The 10146-nt window shown below is 49.1% G+C and overlaps 1 protein-coding gene across 6 annotated transcripts in view; it reads right to left on the reverse strand.

Annotated features, from left to right (window-relative positions):
• Positions 1-9313, reverse strand: part of tnnt1 (troponin T type 1 (skeletal, slow)) — a 55521-nt gene extending 46208 nt beyond the window's left edge. For 3 of the 6 annotated variants that reach the window (XM_072492318.1, XM_072492314.1, XM_072492312.1), the window contains exon 1: positions 9201-9313. The gene's annotated coding sequence lies outside the window, so the exon portion shown is untranslated. Of the gene's footprint in view, positions 1-8366; positions 8480-9200 lie in introns of those variants that run through there. The other 3 variants (XM_072492316.1, XM_072492313.1, XM_072492317.1) reach the window with 3 other exon arrangements.
• Positions 9314-10146: the final 833 nt, after the last annotated feature.

Raw genomic sequence — 10146 nt, forward strand, 5'->3', positions numbered from 1 at the left:
GCAAGCACAGGAGCTGGAATATCTGCCCTTTCACCCCCTCACTTTCCATTGTCCTGGAAAACAACCACTCCTCCCAGGTGAAATGGCAATTTGCATGTGTTTTGTTCAATTTGGTATTCTCAACTCGCCGCCCACCTCTCTTCTATACTGGAGAGACCGAATGCAGATTGGGTGATGACTTTGCTGAATTTCTTTACAACGAGGGAGCTTCGGATACTGAGCAAGAGTCAGGAAGAACGTGACTGGAGGATTGTAAAGAAGCCGATAGATCTTCAAGAGTTTTTTTATAAGTTGGCTGACATTTCGCACACCCCTCGATAGAATATCATCTGATAGCATTTGTTTTTAAATGTCCACACTTTCCGTCTGAACCCTATGACTGTCAGCCAAGCTGGCCGTCCATCCACACACAAGCAGGAATCATTGGATAGTGATCATGAAGAGAAACCCCAGGTCATCCTTTCCCCATCTTGCTTGCCATGGACAGCAGGTCTTTGGTTAAGCAGGGCACGAAGATGGCGCAACATCAGCCTAAACCTGAGTGGGCATGTGCAGAGAGAGAAGCCATTAGGCTAGGGCACAGGGCTTCTCTCGCAGTCGCAAATGAACGGTGCCAGCCTTGCCAATATTGAGCTGTAAAGCGTTCTGAGCTCACCCACAATCTGATGCCAGGCAAGCCGCCCGATAGCTAAGCTAGCGAGAGGAGGTAAATATGAATATTATCAGCATATTTCTGACAGTCGACAGCTTCCTTCTTTCTGATGCTAATGTTGAGAAACAGATCTGTGAGGAATAATAAGCAGAAAAGGGTGGAACATGGGGGCACATCCCACATGGGAGAGATAAACCATTATAGGAAACATGCTGGTTACATTGGAACTGGCTGGAATGAAACCTTAAGAGGGCAACATGGCATAAGTGGACCGCAGAGGTGGAGGACAACGTTTGATAAACTTTGTCAAAGGACTTAGATCGGAAACACAGACAGAATAATACATCACAGTCACACAGACAGGATCTAGCACACTTAATTCGTACCTACACACATCCATGTAACGTCTAGAATGAGCAGACAATGCAAGTCATTGAAGAAAGGGCTTTGAAGCATTGTAAATGATATTTTGCGCTTATTCTACTTGCAGATTGACAAAATACCAACTGTGAGTTTTGATTATTGTCACCTCAACCATGAGTAATGTGGTGCTGACTTTAAAATACCACAGAGGATGGCTTATAAATGGCTCTTTGACAAAGCGTCATCTGGCCTTGAAACATCAGCTCTTTTCTCCCCCGACAGATGCTGCCAGACCTGCTGAGATTTTCCAGCATTTTCTCTTTGGCTTATAAATGGTTTGAAAGGGCTTTGAGTGACAATAGTCTAAAGCAGCATTTAGGAGCCATGCTTTGCACCACTCGTGTCATCCAGTTACTCTGGTTACTCTGTCAACCTTGCCCAGTTGCAATACAATGAAATGTGACCAAAGCTGAATGTCTCTGGTGTCCTGTAAGTTGTAGCAGATCTAAGGCGTGCAGTTTACCAAATACATAGAAACAAAAGGTGGACTGAGTTCCCTGGCTGGATCACCTTCAATGGTTAACATTGGTTCGTCTGTACTAAAGGGTCTCACAGTTTCATCGTTGACCTACAGCCAAGGCAACTAACCTGAGGAGGAATGGAGAATCTTGTTTCATTAATGATTTGGACTGCATATCCATTTGGTTACTCATGAAGGCCCTGCCTTCTCAACCTTGCCCCTCGCCTGAGGTGTGGTAATGCTCTCCCCTCAAGGGGGAAAGCAGCCTGTAATCATCTGGGACTAAGGCAACTTTACCTTTTACCTTTATATCCATTTGAAATACAGGTCTGCAGCAGTCATAATGATCACAGGATAATTTAGAGAAATCTTTATCATAGCATAGAATCATAGAATTTACAGTGCAGGAGGAGGCCATTCGGCCCATTGAGTCTGCACGGCCCTTGGAAAGGGCACCCTAATTAAGCCCACGCCTCCACCCTACCCCCATAACCCAGTAACCCCACCTAACCTTTTGGACACGAAGGGCAATTTAGCGTGGCCAATCCACCCAACCTGCACATCTTTGGGTTGTGGGGGTGAGACCCACGGACACATGGGGAGAATGTGCAAACTCCACACAGTCAGTCACCAGAGGCTGGAATTGAAACCGGGACCCTGGCGCTGTGAGGCAGCAGTGCTAACCACTGTGTCACCCATAGATCGATATAGATATTTGCAAGCAGATAGTAGTAGTTGATTCAAGTAGTTGGAATGAAGAGTGCTACCAAACAAGTACTGCACAAGTAGACTTAAATACCTAAAACACAATTAGTCGACCGTTCAGGCTCTGGGATTTACTTCTTCAAGGAACTGGCTGAATCAAATGCTCACATCAAATACTTCTTTTTTGTTATGAACAGGATTTATTGTGTTTACTCTTTTCTTTGCCACCTGTTTGATGCTGTTATCGGCAAACCTGTGCTCATGTAACCTTTTTGTTTTGTGAGATACTTGGGCTCATTCATGAGTTCATCTGTGATCAGTAACATCCCACATTCATCACCCTTGACCTTACTCATCAAGTTTCACTGGCTTGCCCACCTATATTGGGTCCGCTTCCTTATTTGTAACTCTCACCACAGTCTTTTCCGTGATCTCCCACAGCTGGGTCTTTGAGGGGACACCCTCCGCTGCCTTTTGTTTTTCAAATTAAGGGGCAATTTAGCGTGGCCAATCTACCTATCCTGCACATCTTTAGGTTGTGGGGGTGAGACCCACGGACACACGGGGAGAATGTGCAAACTCCACACGGGCAGTGGCCCTGGGCCAGGATTGAACCTGGGTCCTCGGTGCCATGAGGCAGCAGTGCTAACCACTGCACCACCGTGCCGCCGCCCTCCACTGCCTTAAGCCCAGTTTGCTGTTCATTACCTGCTTCACTCTAGCATGAGTGACCAAACATTCAACCCTTATGCCCCTGACATTTAAATGCTTTCAAAACACTTTTCTGTGTCTTCTCTCTCTTCCTTCAAAAGCCTCCAAAAAAACCTCACTCTTGAATTGGGCTGTCAGTTCCCCTCCTTCATTTCTCCATCTCCTGCTTAACATTCTCTCTTTCGTTCTCTAAACTGCTCTGAAATGTTCTCCCACCTCTCAAAATGCACCTCTGCTGACTCCTGGGGCTGGATTCTCCGCAGCCCTGTGTCGAAATCGTGTTCGGCGCGGGGTCGGAGAATCAACATTCACGCCGAAATCGGGCCCGGCCCTGGTCCGGCGATTCTCCGGGACCCGAGAATCGTCGTTTTCGCAAATGACTCCGCGCGGCTGGGGGGGGGGGGGGGCGGGGGGGCATTGTCAGAGGCCCGCCCAGCGATTCTCCGCTCTCGACCGACCGAGTTCCCGACGGCGTGGAACTAATGTGGTACGGCCGGTCGGGACTCAGTCCTCGGCTGCCCTGGTGGGGAGCGGGTGGATTGGGCACTGGGGGGGGGGTGGGCCTTATGCACGGCCAGTAAAGCGATCGGGCTGGAAGGATCCTTGGCCGCATGGCCGATCGTGGGGGGGGGGGGTCTAGTTTGTTGGTGTTGGTCCGCGGTCTGAGTCTGCCGTGGCGCTCGGCGGGGGCCCATATCCACAACCAAAGCTGCGTGAATCAGGGAAGTGAATCGACTTTTATAATTTTGCAGGAAACTGGGGAGTGCAATGCCAGCGTTTTTACGCCGGCGTGGGGACATATCCCCATTTTGGGAGAATCCAGCCCTTGGCTTCTGGGGCTGATGTCAGCTTTGGAAACCGCATGTTGCCGTGGTGACTGATTCCTGCCCACAGCTGCCGTCGCCATTTGCGTCGATCGTCAGCTTCAATCTGGTTTGACAGCGGGAATGCCGCACTATTGGAGTTACCGTCCATCGGGTGAGACATTAAGCGATGGCCCTGTCTGCCTCCTCCAATGGAACACAAGGGCTGACGTTCCCAATGCAGCTCTGTGGGAGTGCTAGACTGTCAGAGGCGCCACCTTTTGGATGGGATCTTAAACTTTCCAGGCAAGAAGAAGAGCAGGGGGTTGATCTCTGGTGTCCCGCACAACATTTATTCTTCAGGTATCTGGGTCATTATCCCATTGCTGTTTGTGGGATCCTGCTGTGCGCAGATTGCCTGCCTCGTTTCCCACATTACAACAATGGCTACACCTCTAAGTGTTTCATTGGCTGTAAAGCGCTTTGGTACATCTTGAGTTCGTGAAAGATGCCGAATAAATGCAAAGGGATAACTTTGGGAACTAAATTTATAATTGAGTTAACTATACCGGGATTCTCCGTCGCGAGTCCGCTCCGCTACCATTGCTGGCGAGGACGGGAATTTGACACTCAACGGGCCCGGAGAATCTCGCTGCCGTGGACGGCGGCGAATCCAGCCCAACATCTCAAAGGGTGCGATGTACTTGCTCCAACCTATTTTGAAGCATTGAGATGACAAAGACTTGCCTTAAACATCAGCCAGAACAAGTATAGATATACTGTTAACTCTCAAGGAACGGAGCAGCACGGCGGCCCAGTGGTTAGCACTGCAGCCTACGGCGCAGAGGTCCCGGGTTCGAATCCCGACCCTGGGTCACTGTCCGTGGGGAGTTTGCACATTCTCCCCGTGTCTGCGTGGATTTCGCCCCCACAACCCAAAGATGTGCAAGTTTGGTGGATTTGCCAAACTAAATTGTCCCTTAATTGGAGAAACAAAAATGATTGGGTACTCTAAATTTATAAAAATTAAAAAAAACTCTCAAGGAAGCAAGTTCAACGCCATCTGAGAACAAAAATTTCTCGTTGCAGCTCTCTGTGAAGTGCTGGGTAAGGGCAAGGGAGACGCCAGTCTGTGGACCACCAGCTGCTCTTTCGCAATCATTGTCAGCCAGACTCGCTGCACAGCAGATGGAGTGTAATGTGGGAAAATATGAGCTTGTCCATTTTGGCACGGAGACCAGAAGAGCTGGAAATTACATGAAGGAGACAGCAGATTGCAGCAGTACAGAGGGATCTGGGTGTTCTTGTACACGAATCACAAGAAGGTAACGTGCAAAACAGCAAGTAATTGGGAGGGCAGATGGAATTTTGGCCTTTATGCAAGGGGGAACTGAGTGTAAAAGTAGGGAAGTCTTGTTCCAACAATACAGGGTATTGGAGAAACAGCACTTGGAGTGCTGTGCACAGTTTGGGCCCATACTGATTGGAGTTCAGAAGAATGAGTGATACTATTGAAACATTTAGGGGGCGATTCTCTGATATGGAGGCAAAGTGTTTGCGCCGTCATGAGCGCTGTCGCGTTTCACAACGGCGCGAACAGGGCCCGGGCACAACCTAGTCTGGCCCCCACCGGGGGCCAGCACGGCGCTGGAGCGGTTCACGCTGCTCCAGTGACCTTGGCGCCGCGCCAACCCACACATGTGCAGTTGGGTCGCGCCATCCTGCGCATGCGTGGGGAACGTCTTACGCACGGCGGCACCTCACCAACAACCAACAAGGCGCTGGTGTTCTGGGGCCGGGCGCGGAAGGAGGTAGGCCCAGGGGTGGGGGCGAGAGGCCGGCCCGCCGATCGGTGGGCCCCGATCGCGGACCAGACCCCATCGGAGGCCACCCTGGTGAAATCTGCCAATATCAGGTTTGAAATTTCAGTTGATCCCCCAGCCTCTATTGAATATTTCATATTTCCACTAAAATGAAGAACTGCTTCCAGATATCACCCCTTATCAGCCTGGCTCTCATGTTAAGGTTATGCCCTCTTGTTCAGGACTTCTGCACCAGAGAAAAAATAATTTATCTCTTTCTATCACAGTATCCATTTGCCTGGATGAGTGCAGCTCCGACGGCACTCAGGAAGCTCGACTCAGCCCAGGACAAAGCAGCCCCTAGTGATTGGCACCCCATCTGCCACCTCCAAGATCCACTCCCTCCATCGCTGAAGCACAGTGGCGGCCGTGTGACCGTCTACAAGACGCACCGCAGCGACTCACCAAGGCTCCTTCAACAGAAGGGCTGCACGGTGGCGCAGTGGTTAGCACTGCTGCCTCACGGCGCCGAGGACCCGAGGTCGATCCCAGTCCCGCGTCACTGTACGTGATGTTTGCACATTCTCCCAGTGTTTGCGTGGGTCTCACCCCCACAACCCAAAAAGATGTGCTGGGTAGGTGGATTGGCCACGCTAAACTGCCCTTTAATTGGAAAGAAACGTAATTGGGTACTCTAAATTTATTTTTAAAATAAATAAATTTAGAGTGCCCAATTCATTTTTTCCAATTAAGGGGCAATTTAGCGTGGCCAATCCACCTACCCTGCACATCGTTGGGTTGTGGGGCCGCAACCCACCCAGACACGGGGATAATGTACAAATTCCACATGGACCGTGACCCAGAACCGGGATCGAAACTGGGACCTCGGCGCCGAGAGGCAGCTGTGCTAACCACTGCACCACCGTGCTGCCCTTAACATTTATTTTTCTTAAAAAGGCTCCTTCAGCAGCACTTTCCAAACCCTCAACCTCTACCATCTAGTAGGACAAGGGCAGCAGGGCCATGGGGAACACCACCAGCTGGAGGTTCCCCTCCAAGCCACTCACCACCCTAACTTGGAAATATGTCGACCGTTCCTTCCCTGTCAAAATCCTGGTACTCCCTGCCTAGCAGCACTGTGGGTGTACCTACACCATATAGGCTGCAGGGTTTCGAGAAGGTGGCTCGCCACCACCTTCTCGAGGGGCAATTAGGGATGGGCAATAAATACTGGCGTTGCCAGCGACGCCCCATCCCTTGAAAGAATTTCAAAAATCCTTTAATCACCTTATTCACCTCAATTCAATCACCCCTTAATCTTCTAGACTCGTCTGTGCAAGCGAGGAACATTCATATGTGAACATTGCTGATGGGAAGCTTCACCCCTTTTGTCTGAAGTTGTAAACTTTAGTTATCAAGGATGGCGAAGCCACAACATTGAGGAACAGGACTGAGACTGCGCTGAATTTCATACCATTAGAAAGAGGGGACATTCATCCTGCTCATCTGAGGCAAGTTATAAACACAGTGGGGAAGACCAGGGTGTCAATGTGTGACATACAAAGAACACAGTAATGGAAATACCTATGTAAAAATATCCTTCAGTCAAAAAGCAAAATCCAATACTGACTTTCCTAATTACCTGAAGTACTTATCTCCATCCTTGAAACTGGTTACTGACTCCAGTACAAATAAAGTGTAAAATAAATAGCGATTTCACATGTTCAGTAGAGAGCTCAACCAGCGTTCCTGGCTTTGGACATGGTTTTAGCTCCGAGATTAACAACACTCAAGAAGCAGGAAATTCATAATTTGCACGTTCCTCACATTTAAATCCCGCCACCTCCCCATGGCCTCGGCCCTCCCTATCTCTGTAACTTCTTATGCCGCAGAAGCTGCAGAGATCTCTATTCCTCCTGCTTTGGTCTCTAACGCGTCCCTCCTCACTTCTCTCGCCCGACCATAGCTAGATGTGCCTTAAGCCTTCGAAGCCCTAAGTCCTTCCCGACAGCTCTCCATCTCTCCATCTGCCTCTCCTCCTCCAAGAGCTTCCTTAAAAAAGCCACCTCGTTGACCTGTCCTAACGTCCCTTTCTTTAGCCTGGTGCCAACCTTTGACTGTTCGCACTCCTGAAAAGTACCTAGCGAAGCTTAGGGGCTATATAAATGCCTCGCGTTATTGTTGTTATTGCTGATTTTGTCACCATCCAGACAGTCACACTCTGTGAGACATGTACCTCACACATGCATGTCAAACTAACTTACAATGCCTGACACGCTTTCCATCTCCCCGATCATAGAATCACTACAGTGCAGAAGGAGGCCATTTGGCCCGTCGAGTCTGTGCCAACCCTCCAAAAGAGCACCCCACCTAGACCCAATCCCCCACCCTGTCCCCGTAACTCCACATAACCTTTTGGACACTAAGGGGCAATTGACCATGGCCAATCCACCTAACCTGTACATCTTTGGACTGTGGCAGGAAACCGGAGCGCCCGGAGGAAACCCACGCACACACGGGGAGAAAGTGCAAACTCCGCACAGGCAGTGACCCGAGGCCGGAATTGAACCCGGGACGCTGGTGTGGTGAGGCAGCAGTGCTAAACACTGTCAGATAACTTCAACACCACGCTGTTTAAGTCAGGGAGTAATATCAAGTATTACAATAATTTGGAACAAGACACTGACCTCAACCTGACCTGAACACTCAAAATAATGACTATAATCCCAGGCGATGGACAAACGCAGCCTTATTAAAATAGATCGCGTGCTCAATATTCAAGGGATACAAAAACTGAGCTTGGTAATTACCTCATTTTCTCAATGAAAGTGGATTAGGAAAATTATTTCTGGCGCTGTCACTGTCTTCCTTCTGCAAACATTTTCTCTCCTGTCACCATTGGCTTCAGCTGGCCTCGCCTGAGTCGCTGTTCTTTATGAATGAGCTCGGACAGCGGGTGCCAGTGAGCTATTTGACAACAGGGGGGCATCGCAGTGGAGCTCAATCTCACTCGCTATCCGCACACCCGCAGTCAGTAACCTTCCAAATGGAAGGTAATCGGTTGCGTTTGTGTCTGGCCTGGTTTTTCTCTGCTCTCTAATTATATTGACGCGAAGGCTAATTGCGGTTTCTTCACTCATACCCTGGGCTGAGATCAAGCAACTGAGCTTGAATTGGACGACCCTGCCCTGAGTATCGCTCAGTTACACAGTATCCTTACTAAGCGGATCAGAGTTGTTGTCCATAAACTGCAGTGATCTCAATCAGGAAAGGGTGAAGACTTGCCAAGCACCAGCCCTATACAATGAAACTCTGTTTACTTCTAAACATGATCTATTTGGACCCACTGCACTTCAAGATAAAGTCGCTCCAGCTTATTAAATTAAATAGAGGCTTGTCGGAGTCTTCTAGATCAAACTCACTCCTCACTCGGATCTCTCCCTCGTGCTGAAGTCCAGCTATCAATTTTAGTATCTATTCTTTTGATCTTGGGTGCAGAGTGTGGCCCCACTACTGCCGGGTCACACTCATGCTTCCAAATGGACGTCAGAGGGCAAGAGGGGAAATGGGATTGAAGCATCTGTCTTCAGTCACTATAGTAGTTGGGCTGGGAGAACTCTATTAAACAAACTGCCCGGCCTTACCTGAGAGACTGTTGGCGAAAGAAGAGAAAGAGAGAGAGAGAGAGAGAAAGAGAGAGAGAGAGACGTGAATGCCTCCTGTGTCTGTTAGAGAGTGAGGAGATGATGGAAATCAGGAGACAGGCTATTCTGGGAAACCCGATACTCCCTCTTTATTTGGCCAGCCACTTTGCATAGAGGAACAAAAGTGAAATTAAGGGTGTTCCTTTAAATAGGATAACACGTTAGAGAAGAATAAATTACGTTCATATGGAGGTGGCAAGAGATAACAAGGGGGAAACCTTGTTATATATTTGGAATCAGCGTGAGCCAGAAATATTCCACTGAATCTGTGGATTTTGTTACTTACATATTATTGCTCCTAAAATATCATACTTCTGGCTTTCACAAGATGGTGAGTCGGGGTGAGGTACCGATCTGTCAGATAGAGGGGAAGGTATTGTGTGAGGTGGGGGGGGGGGGGGGGGGGGGGGGGTGCACAGCTGAAAAGAAGACATTTGTACAAATTTGGTGAAGGGGGGGGGGGGGGGGGAGAGTGGGGTAAGCATCTGTAGAAGGGGAGGTGGGGGTAATTAGGTGAATTGGACATTCCGAATTCTCCCTCTGTGTACCCGATCAGGCGACGGAGTGTGGCGACTAGGGGCTTTTCACAGTAACTTCATTGCAGTGTAAATGTAAGCCTACTTGTGACAATAATAAAGATTATTATTGTTACAAAAGGTATTCCATGTCAAGCATTCTCTGGTATGTTCAGCCCGAGGGGTTTTACACGGTTTCCAGCCCCTCGGTATACTATGGTGGGAGGGATTCAGACAGTGGCCTTTCCCCGTAGAACCTTTGGGGGGCTACCTCCCTCATTTTGGTCCATCGCGTAGCATGTAGCCCTGGACTCTGATTGGCACTCCATCTCTGCATTTTATACCAGCAATATGTGTCTTCAGTTTGTGGC

Source organism: Scyliorhinus torazame, chromosome 29 (assembly GCF_047496885.1).
Source record: "Scyliorhinus torazame isolate Kashiwa2021f chromosome 29, sScyTor2.1, whole genome shotgun sequence".
In the NCBI taxonomy this organism is placed as follows: domain Eukaryota; kingdom Metazoa; phylum Chordata; class Chondrichthyes; order Carcharhiniformes; family Scyliorhinidae; genus Scyliorhinus; species Scyliorhinus torazame.